General features: G+C 35.5%; 1 protein-coding gene across 8 annotated transcripts in view; it reads right to left on the reverse strand.

Annotated features, from left to right (window-relative positions):
- HDAC9 (histone deacetylase 9) overlaps positions 1–25,199 on the reverse strand; it is a 679,750-nt gene that overhangs the window by 522,503 nt on the left and 132,048 nt on the right. The window lies entirely within an intron of this gene.

The following is a 25,199-nucleotide window of genomic DNA, read 5'->3' on the forward strand; positions in this document are numbered from 1 at the left end:
AGCCTGGGCAACAAGAGGGAAACTCCACACACACACACACAAAAAAAAAAAAAAAAAAAAGAGATAAACCTAGTTAAGAGAATATTTCCCAGTGTCCCAAAGACAAAATAAAACAATGTCTAGTTATTCTTATATTTATACCGTACAGGAATTTCTCCTACAGTCTCCACGATGAAGTGATGTAATGAATAACTTCCTTGATAACATACTAAGAGTGGTTACAATGATGAATTTCATAAAATATTTCATTTTATCAAGCATCAACACAAGCTGAAGATATTGCTGTCATTAAGTGAAGTAATATCTACTATCATTCAGTCAAAGCAATTCAAAAAATAGAAGATTTTGAATTTTTTTTACCATAATCCATAATAAAAATACATTTTACATTTTGTGGTGTACATGTGTGTGTACATTCAGAGAGAGAGAGCATCTTTTGTGTATGTATGAAGAAAGAGAAAGAGACTAAAGTTTCATGAAATGATACTTCTCTTACTCTTTCTACATATTATACATTCTGATACTTTCAATCTTGTGTTTAAAATGCCAGTTTCAATCCACTAAATTGATTTCTCAAACTACAAATAGGTCTCCATGTCAATGAGAAGACAGTAGCAATAAGAGCTAGGACCTTTGAAGTTTCTGAGCCAAAAATTTCCCAGGGTTCCTTTGAGGAATGAATGGGGGAAGGTGTTGGTGGGCATATTAGCATTATCGGTGCACAGGATGTTGGGAACCTGAGGGAGCAGATGTGAGATGGGCAAAAGTTCTTGAGTCTTTACCTAAGTGAGAGACTGTAACAAGACTGACAGCCAGACAGGGTTTCATTTGTTATCTTGATTTAACCAATTTTAAGCATTTCAAAGTTTATCATTGCTATTGGGAAGTCAAATTACAATGTGCTTCCAGTATTTACATAAACCCGTTTTTAGAATTTGAGACAATGAGAAAAGAGATGAAGAAAAAAGCAGAATAGGGAAACGTTCTGTAGTCACAGAGAAAGAGAGAATGAAACAGACTGAAAACTCCTACATGTGGCAACCTTTTCATTTTGATTCTCTAGGATGATCAGAAGCGATATTTAGCATTATTGAAAGCCACTAGCTCCAATAAGTAAAGATTAAGTACGATAAATTCACTGCTTAAGTGGAGGGTACTCACACTCATCCAAAGTTACATCTAATACACAGTCTATGGAAGTACAAATACTAAGGATGATGTCATAACCACGGTATGCACACACATTGTTTGTTACTATGCAGTGTTCGAAAATAATTTTCACTTCACTGATGCCCTTAACTGTTAGCATCATCACTCTAATGCAGGCAAAGATAATTTATAATTTCTGTTGGTTTCAAAAATATTATTAAAAGTTTAGTCCCAGCCGGGCGCAGTGGCTCACGCCTGTAATCCCAGCACTTCGGGAAGCCGAGGCGGGCGGATCACGAGGTCAGAAGATCGAGACCATCCTGGCTAACACAGTGAAATCTGTCTCCACTAAAAATACAAAAAAATTTAGCCCGGCATGGTGGTGTGTGCCTGTAGTCCCAGCTACTCGGGAGACTGAGGCAGGAGAATGGCGTGAACCCTGAAGGCGGAGCTTGCAGTGAGCCGAGATCGCGCCACTGCACTCCAGCCTGGGTGACAGAGCGAGATTCCGTCTCAAAAAAAAAAAAAAAAGTTTAGTCCCATAAAATGAAAATAATTCGTACACTTATAGTATAAAAAGGGAAAGTCCCTCTCACAGGATTATAGGATTAACAATTATTAACACTTTTCTGTATATCTTTCCGGGTCGTTTTTTCTGAACATTTACACACATGCACCACACACACACACTGACACATTATATAACACACACACACACACACACACACATAGTATATCACTGTCTTTTCACTTAGCAACATGTCTTGGACATCTTTCCATGTCTAGACATATGTTTCTATCCTATTCTAAAGTACAGATATATTCTAGTTTAATCTTTCTCCAATTGTGTTATGATTGAAAATAAAAACTCTGTATGCATGAGCTTGCACAATTGTATAAATATTTCACTACAATACATTGATTCTAAAAAGTCCAATGACTGGCAAAGTGTTATATTTAAAGTTGTTAAATAAAAACATGGTCCCTCAAACTTTTCTAATAGTATATCAGAGTGCTCAGTACACCCCATACCATTACCAACACTGGATAATAGCAATCTTTTCAGATTTTTTATCAATCCTCAGACTGAATAAAGGTATCTCATATTAACTTTTTCTTGTTAACTTATTAAGCATATGTCATACGTTAACTGTCCATCTGATTTCTTCTTGTATAAATTGTGTTTGCATATCCTTTGTTCATGTTTGTATTCAGTTTGATTTGTGAGAACTCCTTATATACTATTTATTTTTAATATATATTTAAATATTTAGCCACCATCTAATATATGTGTTGTATATATATAAACTTTATATAAAGTTTATATATGTATTATAAACATGTCCAAGGCATGTTGCTAAGTGAAAAGATACTGATATGCTATGTGTGTGTGTGTGTGTGTGCGCGCGCGTGTGTTATGTTATATAATGTGTCAGTGTGTGTGTGTGGTGCATGTGTGTAAATGTTCAGAAAAAACGATCCGGAAAGATATACAGAAAAGTGTTAATAATTGTTAATCCTATAATCCTGTGAGAGGGACTTTCCCTTTTTATACTATAAGTGTATGAATTATTTTCATTTTATGGGACTAAACTTTTAAGAATATTTTTGAAACCAACAGAAATTATAAATTATCTTTGCCTGCATTAGAGTGATGATGCTAACAGTTAAGGGCATCAGTGAAGTGAAAATTATTTTTGAACACTGCATAGTAACAAACAGTGTGTGTGCATACTGTGGTATATTTCATATCATATTTTATATAAAGTTTATATATATATAAACTTCTAAATTATATATATATATATATAATCTGGAAGTTTACAACATATTAAATTTGCAATCTTTTTCCCTTATGACTTGTGAAGTATATATTTTGATGGGAGCAATTATTTAAAAACAGAGTACAGATGAGCACGTAAAGATGCAAAGGCTTGAAATGAGTTGTCCACGGTCACAGAGATACACAATGGTGATTTCAGGGGTCTGCCTCTGGTTGGCTGAAGTTCCTCTGGCTAGAGCTCAAACAAACTACAGTAACAAAAAGCCATATGATATTTTTGGCAGGCTTTATCTTAGTGTTCTTGAATATATTATATGTATATAAACACACACACACATACCACATGCACACATACACATACACTCTTTCAAAATTCTCCTTCTACCCTCAGTCCTTAAAGGCTACTTTCTGCAGACCATTTTAGCTTCAAATGAACTGAAATTGAGCCTAAAATCAACTTTAATTAAAATCAGCTCAGACAACCTGATACTGGACTGTTAGTGCTGTGAGGAAATTTACAGAGTTTTAACTAGTATATAAAACTCCCAGTCCCATGGGAAGAGAGTCTTTAAAATCTCTCTGACTTTACATGACCTTCATCCTAAATAGAATCTTTACTTAATAATATGTATATTCATGCTATCTGTTAGATTTATTCATCATTACATGATATATAACCAGGCTTGAATTTCTGGACCAGCAATCCCATTATTTTCATCACATCAAATCTATTCCTTAGTCATCTACTTCTTACCTCAATTAATAAACAATGCTGAACCACCATCTACATTTCATTATCTGGTTACTGCTAACACAGAGATGATTTAACTATAAATTTGTGTATTAAAATGAAGCCTCACTTAGCACATGCAAATTTTTATGAAAACACTATCTATTGAATTTACAATTTACAAGGTACAACCATTCATAGCAGATGCTAAATGTTTTACACCCTTTCCCGTGCAAAGAAGTTAAATTAAATGTTTATTGTATATGTGGAACACCAAAAAATCCCTCATGACAATTCCACAACTTCAAATCATTAAGACAGATGGATTCATAAAGATCAGTCTATCAGAAATTAGCATGAAAACAAAACCACATATGGATTTTTTAAATGAAAACTGAATGAAATTGGGAAATCTATTCCCATTTATCTTACCATTACTCACATGAATTCCTAATATGATTACACCAACTTTCAAAAACTGCAGGCTTTTTCCGTTAAGATTACTGCCTAAACCTTTGTGGGGTAGCACTAATAAAATTTGCATAATTTTATTTGAAGTAGAAATTTTAAAAATATCATCTTAATCAAACTTTGAACAATACCACTGAAGATTTTAGCAGTAATCAATTTTTATAGAATTACTTAATGTATGTTGTATAGATACATATTAAAAGAAAAATACTACAAGAAAATACACCGGAGTCATTGATATTAGTATTGGAAAATTGGCCAAGTGCGGATGTTCACACTTGTAATCCCAGTACTTCGGGAGGCCAAGGCAGGTGGATTGCCTGAGCTCAGAAGTTCACATAGTGAAACCTTGCCTCTTCAATAAAAAATATACATATATATTTCATATATGTATACTTTTTATATATATATGAATTTTCCAATACTTTCTCTCCTTATATAACATATTATATATTTTATTTATATATATATATATATACACACACTATATATCTATTGCATATCACTGTCTTTTCACTTAGCAACATGTCTTGGACACCTTTCCATGTCTAGACATATGTTTCTATCCTATTCTAAAGTATAGGTATATTCTAGCTTAATCTTTCTCCAATTGTTTTCTGATTGAAAATAAAAACTGTATGTATGAGGTTGCACAAATGTATAAATATTTCACTACAATAAGTTGATTCTAAATAATCTGTACACCAAACTCCCAAGACATGCAATTTACCTATATAACAAACCTGCACATGTACCCCCGAACATAAAATTGTAAAAAAGAAAAAGTCAATGGCTATGTAGACTATGGTAACTAGGGTCAAATGAATAATATTTGTACTATACTAGTAGCAAAGTTTTCCAATACTTTCTCTCTCTCTCGAAAGTTTTGCTACTAGTATAGTACAGACATTACTTAATTTACCCTAGTTACCATAGTCTATATAGCCATAGACTTTTTCTTTGTCACACTTTTTGGTTCCAGGGTACATGTGCAGGTTTGTTATATAGGTAAATTGTATGTCTTGGGGGTTTCGCATGTCTTGGGGGTTTGGTGTACAGATTATTTCATCACCCAGGTGATAAGCATAACACCTGATAGGGAGTTTTTCAATCCTCATTCTCCCCCTTACCTTCACCCTTGAGTAGGCCCCATTGTCTACTGTTCTTCTCTTTGTGTTCATGTGTGGTCAGTGTTTAACTCCCATGTAAAAGTAAGAATATGCAGTACTTGGTTTTCTGTTCCTGCATTAATTCACTTAGGATAAAGGATAGTGGCCTCTACCTCCATCCATGTTGCAGCAAAAGACATGATCTTGTTCTCTTTTTTGGCTGTGTAGTATTTCATGGGGTATAGATACAATATTTTCTTTTTCCAGTCTACTGTCAATGGGCATATAGGTTGATTCCACATCTTTGTTATTCTGAGTATCGCTGTGACAAACATACAAGTTCATGTGTCTTAATGGTGGAACCATTTATATTCCTTATATATACCATTTATATTCCTTATATACTCAATAATGAGATTGCTGGGTTGAATGGTAGTTCTGTTTGAAGTTATTTGAGTAATCACCAAACTGCTTTTGACAGTGGCTGAACTAATTTACATTCCCACCAACTGTGTATAAGTGTTCCTTTTTCTCCACAGCCTCATCAGCATGTACTTTTTGACTTTTTAATAATAAGCATTCTGATTGCTGTGAGATGGTATCTCTTGTAGTTTTGATTTTCATTTATCTAATGATTAGTGATGTTGAGCAATTTTTCATATGCTTGTTGGTCATGAGTTTGTGTTCTTTTGAGGAGTGTCTGTTCATGTCCTTTGCCCACTTCTTAAAAGAGTTGTTTGTTTTTTGCTTCTTAATTTAATTAAATTCCTTATAGATTCTGGATATTAGACCTTTGCTGGATGCATAGTTTGCAAATATTTTCTCCCATGTCTGTTTATTCTGTCAATACTGTCTTTTGCTATGCAGAAGCTCTTTAATTTAATTAGGTCCCATTTGCCAATGCTTGTTTTTGTTGCAATTGCTTTCGACATCTCTCTCATGAAATCTTTGCCAGGGCTTATGTCCAGAGTGGTATTTCCTAGGTTTTCTTCTAGGGTTCAGGTTCCACATTTAAGTCTTTAATCCATCTTTATTTGATTTTTGTATATGATGAAAGGAAGGGGTCGAGTTTCAGTCTTCTGCATATGGATAGCTAGTTCCTCCAGTAGCATTTATTATATAGGAATCCTTTCCCCTTTGCTTATTTTTGTCGACTTTGACAAAGATCAGATGGTTGTAGTTGTGTAGCTTTATTTCTAGGTTCTCTATTCTGTTCCATTGGTCTATGTGTCTGTTTTTGTATTAGTACCATGCAGTTTTGGTTACTGCAGCCTGTCACATAATTTAAAGCAGGTAATGTGATGCTTCCAGCTTAGTTGTTTTTGCTTAGGATTGCCTTGGCTACTCAGGCTCTTTTTTGGTTCCATGTGATTTTTAGGATTTTTTTTTTTTTCCTAATTTTGTGAAAAAGGTTGGTAGTTTGATAGGAATAGCATTGAATCTGTAAATTGCTTTGGGCTATATGGCCATTTTAACAATACTGTTTCTTCCTGTCAATGAGCATGGAATGCTTTTCCATTTGTTTGTGCTGTCTCTGACTTCTTTCAGCAATGTTTGGCAATTATCATTGTAGAGATCTTCCATTGTAGAGATCTTCCACCTCCCTGGTTAGTTGTATTCCTGGGGCAGGGAGGTATGTGTGTGTCTATTGTGAATGGGACTGACTGAGTTCTTGATTTGGTTCTCAAAGTTTGGATGTTGTTGGTGTATAGAAGTGCTACTGATTTTTGTACATTGATTTTGTGTCCTGAAACTTTGCTGAAGTTGTTTATTAGATCCAGGAGCTTTTGGGCAGAGAGTATAGCATTTTGTAGGTATAGAATCATATTGTCTACAAACAGACATACTTTGACTTCCTCTCTTCCTATTTGAATGCCTTTTATTTCTTTCTCTTGCCTGACTGCTTTGGCTAGGACATCTGTCAAATAGGAGTGGTGAAAGTGGGCATCCCTGTCTTGTTTTGGTTCTTAAGGGTAATGCTTCCAGCTTTTGCCTGTTCAGTATGTTGTTGGTTGTGGTTTTGTCACAGATGCTCTCATAGTTGAGGTATGTTTCTTCAATACCTAGTTTGTTGAGGGATTTTAATATGAAAGAATGTTGAATTTTATCGAGAGCCTTTTCTGCATCTATTGAGATGATCATGTGGCTTTTGTTTTTAGTTATGTTTATGTGATGAATCACTTGTATTGATTTGAGTATATTAAAGCAACCTTGTATCCCAGGGATAAAGCCTACTTGGTCACTGTGGATTCACTTTTTGATATGTATATAGCCATAGACTATGATCCTCCTGTGCAGAACGCTTCCACTGGTATTTCAAGCATGCAAAATGAACATTCAAATTTTCAACAGTGTTCAGTAGGTAGACGGTAGCATTATTCCCAATTATAGGGCAAGATGCAAATGTCAGTGCATGAGAATGCTTTAACAAAGGCCCAGAATCTGAAGGAATACGAATAGCTACAATCATGAGGAGTGTGATGAGAAATCTATGTCAATTTTTATTTAATGTTTCTCCATTCATTAATTCAACATTTGTTGACTGTCTACCATGTGCAAGGCCCTCATACTAGGCTCTGAAAATTCAAAGGTAAATATGTTAAAATATATGTCCTCATAAGAGTTCACAATCTATTAGAAGAAACAGGCAGGTATATGGATGGAATAGGGGAGCTGCCAGTGGGTACCCAAAGCCAAAAAGAAATGCTTCCCAATGGCAAATAGTTTCGAGCTTCCCAATCAGTTCAGAGCTGGAGCCTAGTAGGTACTTAATAAACATTTGTTGAATGAATAGATAGATAGGTGGATGGAGGTGCAACTCTTAACTTGGAGGAAGAAAACAACATTTGATTTTGATAGAGATTTTGAAAGCCATGATTGAATTTGTCAGACAAATAGAGCTAAACAGATGGGCTAAGGCACAAAGGCATGGATACATGTTTTATTCAGGTCACTTCAACCAGCACTTGTCCAGAAGGCTGTGAGGAGGAAGGTGCAGAACATGAGTTTGAAGAGGTAAAAAGGACACACTCTGGAATTCTGACTTTCTCATGTAGGCAATGAAAATGGTACTCAGCACAGTGTTTCTTCTACACATACCAATTTCTCAATAAATGTTGAATAAACTGCACGGCTTTTCTCACAACAGATAAAAAAATTAATGCTCAAGTCTGAAGGAATCGGTATAAAATTCACAGTCATACTCACAATCATATTTTACAGTATTGAAAGCAGCATATAAATCTCTCATTCATCAATCCAGTATTTAATGTTTACTTTTTAAGGCATCATAGGGGTATGACAGGATAATAATAATGTTAGCAGCAATGATAGTTACATCAGAAATGATGTATTGCCTGGGAGCCCTCTCATTTACAGCTATCTTATTTGGTTATTCCTTGAATTAACGTTCTCAGGGTTATTGGGGAAATAATACACACATATTAAAACACCTATAAAATTAAAGTATAACAGGTTTTGGGTAGGTATCAAAATTCATGTCATGGACAAAGAAAAAATAAATGGAAAAGTTACACAGGCATGGTGTGACTACATTATGGCAGTCATTTCCCTAGTTCTCATGACTTCATCAGGCTCGACCCTTTAAAATATCTGAAAGGAGTGATTCAAGGAGTATCTTCTATTTTTGTGCCCTAATAGAAGTAAAAGAGTCAAAGGGTTTTAACATTTAATATATTATTTTGCATGATTACCATATCTAACCATTAATTTTCCTTTATCTGTAAGTTCCTTACTATTTAATTTTATCCCATTTTGTATCCATAGTGTTTCAAGCATATACAAACAGTGTATGGAACAGTAGGTGCATCATAAGGTCAGTTTAGTAGGTTCTGAGATGGGATGAGCTGGGAAGGAATGGGACAGGACTGGACAGGACAGGACAGGACAGGACAAGATAGGATAAGCAATGCAAGACATGGTAAGTCTAGGCTAGATGAGATTAGTCTGGAATAGAATAGAAAATATCAGAGTGTGTTACATATGGTAAGGTTTTGTTTGGTTTGGTTTGGTTTGGTTTGGATTGGTTTGGTTTGGTTTGTTTAGACAGTCTCACTCTGTTGCCCAGGATGGAGGGTAGTGGCACAATCTCAGCTCGCTGCAATCTCCATCACCCAGGTTTAAGTGATTCTCATGCCTCAGCTTCCCAAGTAGCTGGGATTACAGGCATGTGCTGCCATGTCTGACCATTTTTTTGTATTTTAGTAAAGACAGGGTTTAACCACATTGGCCAGGCTGGTCTCAAACTACTGGCCACAAGCAATCTACCTGCCTCAGCCTCACAAAGTGCTGGGATTACAGGTATGAGCCACCATGCCCAGCCTGGTGAGGGTTTTACATAATCAAATTATATGTAGCTTCAATTATATGTATGTGTGTAAATAGCTATAATTTAAAATTTGAGGTGAGGCACAATGACTCAAACCTATAATCTTAGCACTTTGGGAGGCCAAGGATGGAAAATCACTTGAAGCCAGGAGTTTGAGACCAGCCTGGACAATATAGCAAGACTCCATCTCTACAAAAAATTTAAAAATTAGCCAGGTGTGGTAGCAAGTACTCGTGGTCCCATCTACTCAGGAGACTGAGGTGGGAGGATCACTTCAGCCCAGGAGTTTGGAGCTATAGTGAGCTATAATTTTGCTAATGCACTACAGCCTGGGCAACAGTGCAAGACAGCATCTCAAAAAAAAAAAAAAAAAATTTAATTACTGTAAGTTGTGGTCCACAGTTTGAGAAACACTAGTCTAGGAGAACAAGTTCAAGCTATAAATTCAAAATGGGTCAGTTTTCAAGGTTTGGCATTCCTGGCTTTTGAGGCTGTAGTGAGCTATAATTTTGCTAATGCACTTCAGCCTGGGCGATAGAGCAAGACATCATCTCAAAAAATAAATAAATAAATAAATAAATAAATAAATAAATAAATAAATAAAAATGAAAAATTATTTAATTACTGTAGGTTGTGATCCACAGTTTGAGAAACACTAGTCTAGGAAAACAAGTTCAAGCTATAAATTCAAACTGGGTCAGTTTCCAAGCTTTGGCATTCCAGGCTTTGTGTACTTTGTATATTTTGGAAAACTAACCTCTTGGAAGTCTCAAAGTCCTAATATTTAAAAAGGATGATATTCTTTATCTTATAGAACTATTATAAATTTCAAATATTAAATATCTAATGTATGAAATGCCTCTAAGAGTTCTTGACACCCAAGTGGTATTTATAAATTATTAACATTAGTTTACATTGTAGTCCCTTAGGCAATGCTGGTTGAATGTAACTGAAATGAACTGCTTTAGTATTTTAATCAAATACTAACAAATTAATTTAAAGAAGAATTCAGTCCACTGAGAAAAATGTGCATTCTTTGTCAGCTCTCTACTCAATGGAAGTGTACCTAAACAGCATAGGAATTCCATGATTCGGTTCGAAGAAATTTTGAATTTCTGCCTCTCCAAGTTTAAACTTTATGCTTTGCATTCATTCTCGAATGACTTGCAACAACATGAGAACATTTTACCAAAAACACGTAATCTATAATCTCCTTTGTTTTTATTGCAACCACTAAAGGGTAAAGACAAGTTTAAAATACATACACACACACATACACACACAGATACACGTACACAGAGTAAAACTTATGGACGGCCATCTGCAATTGAGGACATTCAATGATGAAGTCCAAGCATCCAGGGGAAAGTTAACTTATCTATAAAAATGGGTAAGGCAGTAATACATTTACAGCTAACAAGGAACAAAATACCACATTCTTGAGACACGAGAACTTGGCAGACTATAGAAAGGTGGCAGTGGGGAGGATAAGATAAAGGAAAGAACAAGAGAAGAAAGTAGAGGCATTAATTCCTACTCATTTATTATTTATTTTTTTCATTCAACTAGTATGAAGTAAGGATTTGTTAAACTCCCACTTCATATTATGGTAGGCATTTGGTCTAGGCACTAGGAATACAGCAGTTACAAAACAAAGTCTCTGCCTCTGTGAACTGCATGTCCTACTGGAGGAGATCGATTGCAAGCAACTAAACAACAAGTCTTGTTGGTGATAAGTACTGTGGAGAAAACAGGGTAAGGGGAAAAGGAGGGCGCAGTGGGTTGGAGGTAGGTAGGATTGCTATTTTCTACTGGGTAATCTGAAAAACTTCTCTGAGAAGGTGACAATTGAGCACAGATCTGAAGACGTGAGGTGAGGAGCTACACAGATATCTGGAGGCGAACTCTCTGAGTACTGGGATCAGCAAATGCAAAGGCACCAATCTAGTGTGTGCTTAGCATGAGGATGGTGCAGCAAGGCCAGCATGGTAGAAAAGGGTGGTGGGAGATGAATCAGAGTGAGGGGAGTCACAGATTCTGGTGGGCCCTGGAAAGCATTTTTGCTTTCACTCTGAGGCAGATGGGAAGCTACTAGAGGGCTCTGAGCAGAGAAGAGACATGGTATGACTTCTAAAAGCTCAGTGGGGCTGCTGGGTTTAGGATAAACCAGGGCTCCAATTTCTCCACATCCTTGTCAACACTTCTCTTTTATTTTTGTTTGTTTTGAGGTTAGCCATCCTAACAGGTATAAAGTGATATTTCACTGTGGTTTTAATTTGCATTCCCCTGATGATTAGTGACATAGAGCATCTTTTCATATACCTCTTGGCCATGTGTATGTCTTCTTTGGAGAAACCTTTAGCTCATTTTTAAATGAGATTATTAATTTTCTTACTGTTACACTGTAATTTTGGAAATTAATCATTTATTAGATGTTTAGTTTACAAATATTTTCTTCCATTTTTCTAGGTTGCCTCTCACTCTGTTGATTATTTCCTTTGCTGTGTAGAAGCTTTTCAGTTTGTGGCACACTGTTAGTGGAAATGTAAAATGGTGCAACTGCTATAAAGAGGTTCCTAAAAAAGTTAAAATTAAAACTATCATACAATCCAGCAATCCCACTTAGAGTATTTATATAAAAATTAAAAACATAAATGTACATTGACAGATGAATGTACATTTTTAAAATGTGGTATACATATAAAAGGAATATTATTCAGCCTTAAAAAAATGGAAGTCCTGCCATATGTGACAAAATGAATGGAACTTGAGGACATTATGCTAAGTGAAATAAACTAGTCACAGAAGGACACATACTGCATGATTCCACTTACATGAGGTAACTAAAACAGTCAAATTCATAAAAGCAAAGAACAGAATAGTGATTCCAGGATCTAGGGGAGAGGATGTAGAGATGCTAAACAATGGGTATAAAATTTCAGTTATGCATGGTGAATAATTTCTAAAAGATCTGCTGTACAACATTATGTCTATAAATAACAATACAGTATTGTACCTTTAAAAATCTGCTAAGAGGGTGGGTCTCATGTTAAGTGTTCTTGCCACAATAAAAGAAAATATTTTAAAAAATAAAAAAAAGAAGAAGAAGAAAGAAACCGTGGCCAGGGTGGGCGATGAGAGGTGGAGGGGAAGGGGATTGAGTACAAAACCAAGGAGATCAATGAGAAGGCAACTGTAATAATCCAAGAGCCATGGTGGAGGCCAGGATCAGCAGGATTATGGTAGAGGTGGAGTAGATAGGATTCAAAGATAGATTGATTGTGGAATGGGAGAGGGAAGAGGAGTCAAGGGAGGCTGCTTGTGTTTAGATATATGGAAGTCAAATTCTAAAATGAATGGATGAGTAAATAAGGAAGGAGGTAAAAAAAAAAAAAAGAAAGAAAGAAATAAAAGCAAGCAAGGAAACCTAACATTCAAATGTTCAGGTCTAGAGAACCCAGAATACATCTTACCCCTGCTAATAACCAAGTATTCTCTGGCAATTGTGGAATGGGTGGCTAGGTAAGGGGCCACGAAAAAGATGAGGCTGTAGGTGTGAATGAGTACCTATACTTCTTTAAGGACTTAACTTAGTTCCACAGGAATTTAGGAATAGAGAGAACAGAGTTTTCAATTTGAAACAGTCAGTCATTAGAGTCAAAGCATATTAGGGTGTTGTTGTGCCTGCAACAATTGGTTGTTACTCTCCAGCTGGTTAATACCAGCTAGGCAATGAAGTTAATTGTAAGAAGGATCAAAGAGTTGAGCTCCTACAGAGAAGCAAGTGCACACGCTGCCAATATTTCATCATTCAGAGCTACTTTCTTCTTTTCCTAATATGAAAGCTATAAAAAGAAAAAAAAAAGAAAGAAAGAAAACAGCCCCTGAAAGTGCTATTGTTAAGACCAAAAACTAATTAGTCATTGCTTCCCAAAGTGTTATGTGAAATGTCTCCAGAAATAATGGTCTGCTTTCTCAGATTTTATAGGTTTGCTGAGTCTAGTGTTCTCTGGAATTTCCTGTTTCCCTTGCTAGGGAAGATTGAGTAAACTTTACAAGTCATCTTGAATAACACAAACCTTTCAATAAAGGCAATCATTTGCGGATTCATAAAGTATACAACTAGACTTGAAATAAGGATGAGAGTGGTAAATAAAAGCAATTTCAAGATGGTGTATATGAGTGTGACTAAACTTTTTGGCTACTATATGCCTGAGGTAGTCATTTTCTACTCTTTGAAGATGCTGAATGCAAATTTCACATTTCCTTTCAGTGTGTTCATACATCAGATAAATTATGATCTAAATATGGCAACCCAATGCCCTCAATGTATGTAAATAATTTGTGCCAATTCAATTGTAAATTATATAGCTATCCCTGGATAAATGTTGCTATTTAATATCATTGTTATTGTATGTTAGCAAAATATTCAGGTTCTTTGCTTCTCACTAAGATTAAAAACTGCATTAGCATTTGCGTAAATGCCGCCACTTAAATGAAAGCTCACTTGGCAAACTGGCACTTAGTGGAAAAGAATGACAAATGACTTGCATAGCAGCTGCTTTCAGAGATTGCTATGAACAAAAAATAATAAACATAAACCACTAACATTTCCCTCCTAAAGCTCTTGATATATGTCAACCAATTCCCTGGAATTACTCTATCTGATTTAGTCACATGTGGCTCATAATTATGCCTGATTTATTCAGAAAAAACACTATACCAAAAATCAAATGAAAACACTGCATCTGCATTTCTGCAATTGTGTATCCATATATCGCTGTGCTAACGTTATGAAGAGTCTATTCCCCACTGAGAGCCGGCAACTACTCAGTCATGTCCAAAGTGAGAACAAATCTCTCATCTGTTGTGTCCTCCCAAAGTTAAAAAACATATTCTGGCTTGGTAAAAGGCAGGCTGGACTTTATCACAAGGGGTATAATTTCTGAAGGACAAAACGAACCTGTTCTAAGACATATGATGATCTCACATATGCACAGATCACAGGGATATTGTTAAAGGGATTTGCAGTTCCTTCTAGAAAGAGCTCAAACCTTGTATGGAGCCTGCCGGGAAGAAATTTCCTTTCATCTTTTCTATAAATGTAATGTACAATGAGTATTTCATGCTAACTCTCCAGAATCCACAACCCACATGGCATTTTCTGCTTCCTGCCAAAGCACTGGTAATTTAGTATTAACTGGCGAAGGAAGATCCTCCTCTGGAGCCATGTGTAAGACTTAGTTAAATGTTAAAATATGCCAAAGACTTCATCCACTCTGATATTTTGAAAACTCCAAATACAATTTAGTTGACAAGCTTCATCACAGGAAAATCAGACAGCAGCTCTCTCCCTAACACGTGTCACCTGCCCACTCAGCTGTGAATGGGAAAAATGTGTCATGCCACCTTCAGCTCTGCACTTTTCTCTTTCATGGTGACATGAGTACTTGTTGAATAGTCTTATTTCTTATTCAACTCTGAAAACAGAGTCATTGTGATACATCTCAGATGCAAACTGGTGTTTTACAACTATTTCTATATCTACTTGGAAGAAATTGTCTGCAATAATAATTTTGTTAATAGTATTGTTGCATTTTTCTGAAATTTTAAAATCTGCGTGGACACAATCCTGCAAGTTGTCTGCAAATTCTGTCCAATTAATTTTAGAAAAAGCCAAGGTTCAACGTTCTGCATGCTATTTTATGACAAGAAAAAAAACTGGTGTACTACACCTCAAGATTAAAATTAATAATAAAAATATTTTCATATACTTCTCCTAGGTAACCCACAAATATCTTTGACACAAAACACATAAGTAATATGCAATTTGAATATATAATAATAGAATATTCTGAACTAGGAAATCATAAAATTTATTCTTATCACTGTCATTATTATTATTATTATTATTATTATTATTATTATTTAATTGAGATAGAGTCTCACTCTGTCGCCCAGGCTGGAGTGCAGTGGCGCTATCTTGGCTCACTGCAAACGCTGCTGTCTGGAATCAAGCAATTCTCCTCCCTCAGCCTCTGGAGTAGCTGGGCACAAGCCATCATGCCCAGCTGATTTTTTTGTAATTTTAGTAGAGACAGGCTTTCACCATGTTGGTCTGGCTGGCCTCATACTCCTGACCTGAGGTGATCTGCCCGCCTCAGCCACCCAAAGTGTTGGGATTACAGGTGTGAGCCACTGCACCCGGCCTATTTTAATTATTAAAGACTAACAGAAGAAAAATATCTCATTACATTTTTTGTTGTAAAAGTCATTTAATCACATAATAGCCATAAACGCAAAACAAAAATACTACTACATGACTTCCACTTCTGAGCACTGTTGTCATTATATAAAGTAAAAATAAAGAACTCTGAAAAATGAACCCTCCAGTATAGTGTCCAGTGACTGTACTATAATTGTTTTATTTCTTCTTCATAGCAACCTGATGAAGTAGGTATAATTATTTTCATTATACAAATGGGTAAAATTACTCCCCAAAATTTTAAATAACTTGCCCAAATGTCTACAGTGAGTAAGATGCAGGATTGGTATTCGAACCTAAATCTGTTTGTCCCTAGATTCTTTTCACTACACTGGTGAAGAAGATGTTTTCAAAAATAACTCATTGATTGCCAAGTGTGTAACAGTACACATTTAGAAATTGACTTGAATGAGAAGTCAAGCTCTTTTTTTGTCAGACTAAAGATCAATAACATGGAATGTCATAGCTCCAAATCAAGGAAACAAGCTCATTATTACAAGATTAGGAGTGAATACAAAATTACTGCGTATTTATAGGTGATATGTATCAAAAGTACCTTCATAATTAAGAAGGCTTCTCATTCTATTCAAAATATTTGTTAAAGGGCTGTGCTAGAGTCTCCAAATATGGCAGCCAACAGTTCCTTCCTTCCTTATAAATGTGCACAATTCATCCCAACAAACTGTGAAGTCCACTTTCCCTCGTTGTGAATCTGGTCTGGCACTGTGACTTGCTTTGCCCTATATAATGCAATATAAGTTGTACTGTGCCCATTCTGAGCCAAGCCTTTAAACAGATCTAGCCTATAAGAGGCCTGGCACTTTCTACTTTTGCTCTCTTGGGATCCATTCTCCATGTGAAAAGCTTGGGACTACAAATGCTAGGAGGCCACGTGGAGAACGGCTCTGAAGAATGAGAGTCCACCTTAGGCCTGTCAGCCCAAGCCTCCACTAAATGCATGAGAGCAGAGACCACCACTCTGGTAAATACTGCCCAAAATGCAGAACCATCAGCAAATAATTAGTTGTGTTTTATGTCACTATATTGTGGGTATAATATTTTACAGACCTATAGAAAATGAAAATAGTGGTTAGTTAAATCTCTTCTTTTAAGCCACTGCTTTAAGCATCTTGTAATATTTTATGAATAAAGTCCTGTCTTGATGGTATTTCTAATACCAGAAACTAAGCTCTTTTAATATTGTCAAAGAAATAAATTAGGTATACTGATTTTCTAAAAGTCTTAAACTATATACACAGCCTCGCTTAAATAAAAAAATATCTATGGTTATAAATGAATTACAGCAAACAGACATCAAAAATTTAAAAATCAAAAATTAATTGTTGAAATTTTCACTCTGCAAAAGCATAGAAAGCTGTTAAATTTTAAACATTCATAAAAATAATCAATGTACTTTTTGAAATAAAAACAAAAGATACCTGTTCTGAATAAACCATAGTGTTCTAGGTAATTGGATTGTAAAAACAAAAACAAGTATTAATAAAATCCACTAGTTTAAACCTGTTATATTTTTAGTAAAGTGCATCTCAGTTACCCAATAGCAGTCTGCTATAAAATAACTTTTGATAGAAAACTGATATATGTGTAGCCAAATAGAACCCTTTTCACATTATACTTTAAGGGCATACCTTGGACTATGAGATTGAAAGTTTTAAGACCTAACCCCTCCATATGCAAACTCAGGACTGTAGAGAAGCAGTAAAATTGTTAACATAAACTTAAGATAGGAAACAAGTCGTGAGAGGGGAAAAAAAATAACCTTTAACCCAATCCATTCTGAGGTAAGCGGTGGCTCTGTGTGTGTGTGTGTGTGTGTGTGTGTGTGTGTGTGTGTCTTAAAGCTAATGACAGGTTAGCCTGTGGCCTGCTGCTACTTTTTCTCTCCAAGTCTAAACCCCACAGTGATTCCTTCCTTTCCCATGACCTATTGCCAGACTTCTGCTTTCTCTGCCCACAGGCCTGGCTTCCCCCTCCTTTGAAGATTCTGTTTTATGAAAATCAATGCCTCATTCTTGCCTAATAGAGTGCTCTTTAGAGACCACCACTATTAGTCCATTGGGCAAAGTGGAATAGATTAGGATTTTCTGCAGGCATGTAAGTATCTGTTTATGACCAATTTGTAATTTGCATATGCATTCTACAATGAGGCTACCTCACCTGACAATATTGAATCTCTTGTTGCTATTGGTTGGCTGATTGTTAGTTGCCAATGGCTTCTCCTTTCTAGTCTTTCTCCCTTACAATAACTAGACCATGTTTCCTTTACTGAAATAGAATAGGATTAAAAGAAGCAACAAAATAGGGGGAAACTGAGGAGAAAGGGAAGAATTTACCAACTCTTTTCTTACCATTTTATTGGCCACTAGGAGACCAATGCTAGGAAAAGAAAAAGTCTTTGGTGTACTTAGAGGGAGAATAAACTAGAACCAAGGCATTAACTTCCAGATGTGAGAATGTGTCTTCTTTATATCATTTGGAAAATAAGTGGAGGAAAAGTAGAATAGAAAGATCTACATTTAGGCACAGCAAGAAAACACAATGGCAGTCACAGAAAAACATGATCAAGCGTGAAAGATATACCCAGATTAGGAGTCACCACCACCATGATCCCTCCTGGGATTAGTCCAGGGCTCAGCCTCCACAAACAATAACAACCAGCCTTTCAAGATTTAGTGCTGTTCTTACAAGAGACTGTTTTCACTCAGGGCTCTCATTAATCTTGTGCATTCACCCTGAGTCCAATCACGTGGTGAGCTAAGGTTAAGAGTCTGTTTTGGGGGAGCTAAATGCTTACTTGTGAGGTAAACTCACTCATCCGTGACACTGAGCTATCAAGAGGGCAGTGAAAGAAATAATTTAGGAAATTATGCCCTGGAAGTTTCACTTTATGAACGTGTGAATCTGTCTCCCAGCTTCAAAGTTACCTCATTTGGGAAAAAGTTCCCTGTATCTTTCCAGACATAAAAATAATTGTGTTCTTTTTGTTTTATTCTATTTCTTACTTCTTTCTCTTTCTTTTCTTCCTTTTCTTTTCTTTCCATTCTTTCTTTCTTTTTTCTTTCTTTCCTTCCTTTCTTTCTTTTTCCTCTTTCTCCCTTTTCTCTTTCCCTTTCCTTTCCTTTCTTTCCTTCATTTCTTCCCTCCCTCCCTTCCTCCTTCCACCCCTCCCTTCCTCCTTCCTTCCTTTTCTCTGTTTTTAAGAGATGTCATTCTCATTCTAATGCAAGTTTTGAGATAAAAGATTTTGGGAGGAAGTGTTTTGAAATTTACCTATTTCTTAAGCAACTACTTTTAAACTCACTTTGCAAAATTATTCTGAATATGAAATAATTTCTTGAAAACACTACAGAATCAACTATCTAAAATAACAATATTTCTATGGTCATCTAACAATATAGTTTTCATTGAGAATACACAATTTGAAGGATAATGAAGGGTAAGCGGAGTTAGGACATAGCACAGAAGCAGAAATTTAAATGGTAAAAGTGAAAGTAAATCAAGGTACAAGGTAAAGCATTATGATGCATGCCTAGGCATGTTCTCATTATGCAATATCTTTGCATTAGCTGTTACTTCTGCCTGGAATGTTCTTCCAGCAGATCTTTGCATGGCAGTCTGTTTCTCATTCAAGTATCAGCTTACACGCCAGTCCTTGGAGGGGTCATCCTTGACCACACAATCTAAAGCAGGTGTCCAGGCACACTTAATTGCTTCACTTTGTTTTACTTTCTTCTAGGTAGTATCACTACCTGATATTTTCTTGTTTGGTTTATTCACCTTTTAATTAAGCCCCTCCCCCAATTAAAAAATGAGTTCTGTAAGATCAGGGATATAATTTTTCTTCTCACCACTGAGTCTGCATGATCCACAAGAATGTCTGGCAGAAATTAGGTACTTAATAAAAATTTATGGAGTCAGTGAATAAACAAGTAAATGAATGAATGCTTTCAGAAGAGTTTACTTACCCTGCAGCATGAATTTTATGAGTTTTAAATATGAAAAATCTTTATCAAGAGGAAACTGAAGTATCACTGATATAACGCTGTAACTAAAACCATAAAAAGAACATGAACTCTGTTTATTGCTAGATTATTATGCCAGGACCTATCTTTCAAACCTAGAGTGATTTACTAAGATTTTACTATTACAGACAAGGTGAACACATTGAACTTTGATATCATTACCTCTAGCAATCACAAAAAGTAACATGAGAGAAGTCAGTGATTTCTGCAAACAAAATAACTGCAGAAAGTACACCTATTCCCGGGCCTTAAAGGCAGACTTCATGTCAACAGTCTAGAAAGATAAATAAATCATCTGGGGTAATCAGATAGTACGCTTGTCCCAAATGCAGGAAAACTACATTTAGGAGGAGAATGTTTGTTCCTGCCTGGCCTTCCAAACAACTCTAACAATTTATCTAATCTCAGTGGTTTATGAGTTTTGTTTATCTCACTCAGGTCCGCTTCTCTTTCCCAACAATTTCTATAGAACAGCAGAGCTTTTCATTTTTACAGAACAGGGGCTATTCTCACAGTGCCTGTGCCTGAGGCTGTAATCTGCAGGTGCAGGCCTCCAAGATTCATGGGCAGCTATCACTGGAAAGCTGCACCCTTCCCAACATGCAGGAAACAGGCTATAGGAACTTTTCATAGTAATGGCGTATGCTTGTAATTTTTAATGAACCTACCCAGTGACATATCCTTGCAGCTATTTTCACAAAGAAACCAGAAGGCTTTTATAAAAATGGAACTATTTTAGGAGATCTTAAGCAAAAGAAAAGATTTATTAAAAAAAAAATGGGTCACACTTCTTTTGGAATGTCTGTTTCCTTTGGTTTCCAACCCTCTTCAAAAGTCTACAAGGCTTATTTCAACAAGAGTGTAATTTATCATTCTCCCCTTTAAATAAAAAGTTCTGTATAATAACCAGAGCAATAAATTGTACATAGAATAGAGTCGTTTCTCCTCTTTAGATATTGTGAATAGCGTCTGGAGAGAAACATTGCCAGGAAATGTTTAGTGGAAAATACTAAAACATATCTTCTCACTTGGAGGCAGTAGATGGAGCACAGTCTTTGCCCAACTCAAACAGGGGTCTCATATATGGCTTTACATTTGCTGTGACATCTTGAGCAGTTACTTAACTCTTTAAGCCTCAATTTCTTCATTTGTAAAAGAATAATAATTGTGGCCACTTCAAATAATTGTTATAAGTACTGAAAGATATATTTCTTAGTACATCAATAATTGACACATTTATTATTAATATCATAGTTAATAAGCATTGTTTTCTCGTTGGCCATATGTTCATGACAAACAGGGCAGGAACCAAATCAATTCCTGTTTTCTTGTCATACAATAGAAAGAAATAATATTAGGAAACAAAGAAAATTAAAAATCCATCTCTAAATAGTGCTTGTAAGTATTAAGGAAATAACTGATTTCCATATCGCCTATATGGTGTAAAGAAAAGGACATATAAAGATAACACAAGTTAGCCATTCAGACATGTGCCATTGTCCACAAAGATTCTATGAGTTGTACAGGGCAGATGCTCAAAAACAAAAAACAAACAAATAAAAAAATTACTTCTCTGAATAGTCTTAGGTAATCAATCTTTGAATAAAATTGGGTAAAGTTAAAGTATTTGAGCATAGCCAGTTGTTTCTAGACTATTGGAGTACAAAAATTTTAAGGGACTCAACATAGCATGGAACCCCTCTTGTACTTTTGCCAGGTAATGAATGAATGAAAAGAAAAAAAAAAAAAAAAAAAAAAACTCTTACAATCCATCAGCTATCATATTAAAATTCAATTAAGCATAAAATTTTATCACTAATAATGTAGGAATGACATAGTAAAAAATAAAGTCCTTTAAATGGAATAAATTTAGTTTTGTGAAAAACTTCCTACTTCTCATTGTTCTGTGGCCTGGTAAAATCATCCTTAAAGGTAAATAACCACACATGCATGTGGCTTTGGAAAACACTTCCACAATCTATTAAATTACCCACAATCATACTATTTCATTGTCTTATTTTTTAAAAACTTTAAATGTTTGTGTGGCTGTAGTTTTGGGGTTTTTGGGGGGTTTGTATACTTTTCCAATTTTAAAAAAAGGCAAGTTTTTATTTTCTGAAGAGAAAAAAGTAAATATAAAGATGTATCCAACAGCCAAAATACTAGGATTTATTCTCTTGAGTTTTACTTTCTGAAGCTGACACTTTGGTAGTTAGTCTAAAAGTCTTCCCACTTCAACTCTGCATGAAGTGTCAAGGAACTTCTGCCTTCAACTTGTAGTAGCAGGAACTGAATTTACCCTTCTGCTTGAAAAAACAAAAACCCTGAAGTGAACAAAACCAAAAGCTGAACAATGGTTTTCAAGATTCTAGACTTGAGGCATCAAAGGATAGCAATCCTGAGAGATGAAAAACAAAGGTGGTGAGCTCTATGACTGTCCAAAGTTGTTGCCAAGAGGCCATTTCTATATGATGGCATAGGGAGGGAGAGTCCAGGGGGAGCGTGGTGGACATCCATCCAGACTTGAGGAAACAGAGCTGAGATTTCAAGGACAATAAAGTAGTTAAAGTTTTCTGGATAGAGTACCAGAGACAAGAGGGCTTAACAGGGACAAAACTCTAAAAATGTATAAAAGATCTCCATTAACTATTCAGCAGAGTGCAAATTAATACACACACGTATGGGAACTATTTGAGGCAAGAGAAAGTACAATCTGAGAGGCCTAAAGCTAATAGCAACCAGCACTCACACAGGCCAGGAAGAATGCTGTTCCTACCAGCCAGGCTAGAAAACTTCATAATGGGAAGTGTATTCAGTAGAGTATCCAGAAATGTGTTGTATCAGTACTGGAAAATAATTAGTCCAAAACTAAACACTGCATTAGTCCTGATAAATCTTAAAAACAACATTCAAGAGGATAAAACTGTTTATAAGTAACTTAACTGCACCCCAGAACAAACCAAGATTCATAGGAGTACGAAAATATCCAGCACCCAACAAGTTAAAACTCACGATGACCGGTTTCCAATAAAAAAGTATCAGGATTGTTAAAAAGCAGAAAAATATGGCCCATAGAGAGGAGAAAAGCCAACGAATTGAAAATGATCCAGCACTGAAACAGATGTTAATAGCCGACAAAGACATTAAGATAGTCATTGAAAGTGTAATTACATGTTTAAAACGTTAACTGGAAATACAGAAGATGTAAAAAAGATGGAAGTTGAACTTCTAGAGTGAAAACTAAAATATATGAGATTAAAATATTCAATGGATAGGCTAAACAGCAGAGGAGACAATGCAGAAGAAAAGATTAGTAAATGTGAAGGCATAGCAATGGAAATTACCCAAAAGAAAGCACAGATAGAAAATTAAATAATAAAAAGTCAGTGGGCCTTGGGATAGCTTTAGGCAGTCTAATATACTTGTAATTGGAGTCACCAAAGTCAAGGGATGGAAAAATATTCTAAGGTCATTATCTAAATTTAATGAAATCTATAAAGTCACCCATCCAAAAATCTCAGCGAACCCCAAGCACAAGAAGCATAAAGAAAACTTAACCAAAATACACCATAATCAAATACTCAAAACCAAAACTGAAGAGAAATTATTTTACAAATTTACAGTAAAAAAAATAATCACATACAAAGAGACAAAATATGAATGACAGCAAATATTTCTTAGGAAACACTATAGGAAAGGAGATAGTGAGTCACCTTGTTTAAAATACGCCAAAAATAAAGAGATCCAAAGGTGACATTACTACAAATTCTATAGATATTATGAAGATAATAAGGTAATATTATAAACAATTTTTTTCAATTGAATTGAAGAACTTGAAGGGGACAAATTATTTGAAAAACCCTATCAAAGCTTACTCAAGAAGAAATAAATAACAGCCCTATATCTGTTATAGACATTAAATATTTAGCAAAACACCTTCCCACAGAGAAGACACCAGGCCTAGATGCCTTCACTTGCAAATTCTATAAAATGATTAAAGAAAATATAACACCAATTCTACACAGCTCCTCCAGAAAAATGAAGAGGAGGTAATACTACCCAACCCATATGAGGTATTACTCTAATAATGAAAACCTGACAAAGATGTTACAAGAAAACTACAGAAAATAGTAATATCCTTCATGAACATAGATGTAAAATTCTTTTTTTGTTGTTGTTTTCTGTTCTTTTTTTTTTTTTTTTTTTTTTTTGAGATGGAGTTTTGCTGTTGTTGCCTAGGCTGGAGTGCAGTGTCACGATCTCAGCTCACTGCAACCTCCGCCTCCCAGGTTCAGGCGATTTTCCTGCCTCAGCCTCCTGAGTAACTGAGATTACAGGCATGCACCACCACGCCCGGCTAATTTTGTAGTTTTAGTAGAGACATGGTTTCACCATGATGGTCAGGCTGGTCTCAAACTCCTGACCTCAGGTGATCCATGCGCCTCGGCCTCACAAAGTGTTGGGATTACAGGCATGAGCCACTGAGCCTGGCCGCAAAAATTCTAAATAAAATTTTAGCAAATCCAATCCAATAATATATTAAAAGGATAATACATCATGACCAAGTGAAGTTTATCACAAAAAAAATTGCACAGATCATTTAGCATTTGAAAATCAGTCAATGCAATTCCCTATAACTAAAAAAAAAAGAGCAAGAACACAGTAAAGACATAACAATAGTATTCCCGTATTTGAAATCTACAAAACATATACAGATACTCAGTTATTTCAGAATTAAAGTGTTTAAATGATCTCTAAAGGGAACCACACTTGCAAAACTTTAAGTGAACACAGGGGCTAGAACACTTTGATACTGCATCATAACATTCTCATATACCCTTCAGGCACTTTTCACCACATGAAGTTTTTAAAAAACGAAAAGCAGCAAAACCTGAAATCATTCTTTGAGCAGAATAAATTTTCCCTCTCATTATTATTATGAGAAGAAAACAAACCAAAAAGATAATTATGTTAGACTGTTGCTCTTTATAAAAACATGAAGTATTACACTAATCATTTTATCCAACTATTGATAGCTAAATGTCTCGCTTTGATTGCTACTGGACCAAGTTGTGAGGTTCCTGATGGATTCACTAAAGCCTCTAAAAAAGAAAGAGGTACAGCTGAGAGGCTCCTAACAGTAGCTACCAATTAGCCAGTGTGGAAATATTTCAGTATTTTTAAAACTAGCACAACTGTACCAGTGTGAACTGGCTTAATATTAGCCCCATGAATTCTAGTTTACACAGAAAAACACATACACATTAAGCAATCAATAACTACATCACAGTCTATCAGCAT

The sequence above is a fragment of the Piliocolobus tephrosceles genome, chromosome 8 (assembly GCF_002776525.5).
Source record: "Piliocolobus tephrosceles isolate RC106 chromosome 8, ASM277652v3, whole genome shotgun sequence".
Taxonomy (NCBI): domain Eukaryota; kingdom Metazoa; phylum Chordata; class Mammalia; order Primates; family Cercopithecidae; genus Piliocolobus; species Piliocolobus tephrosceles.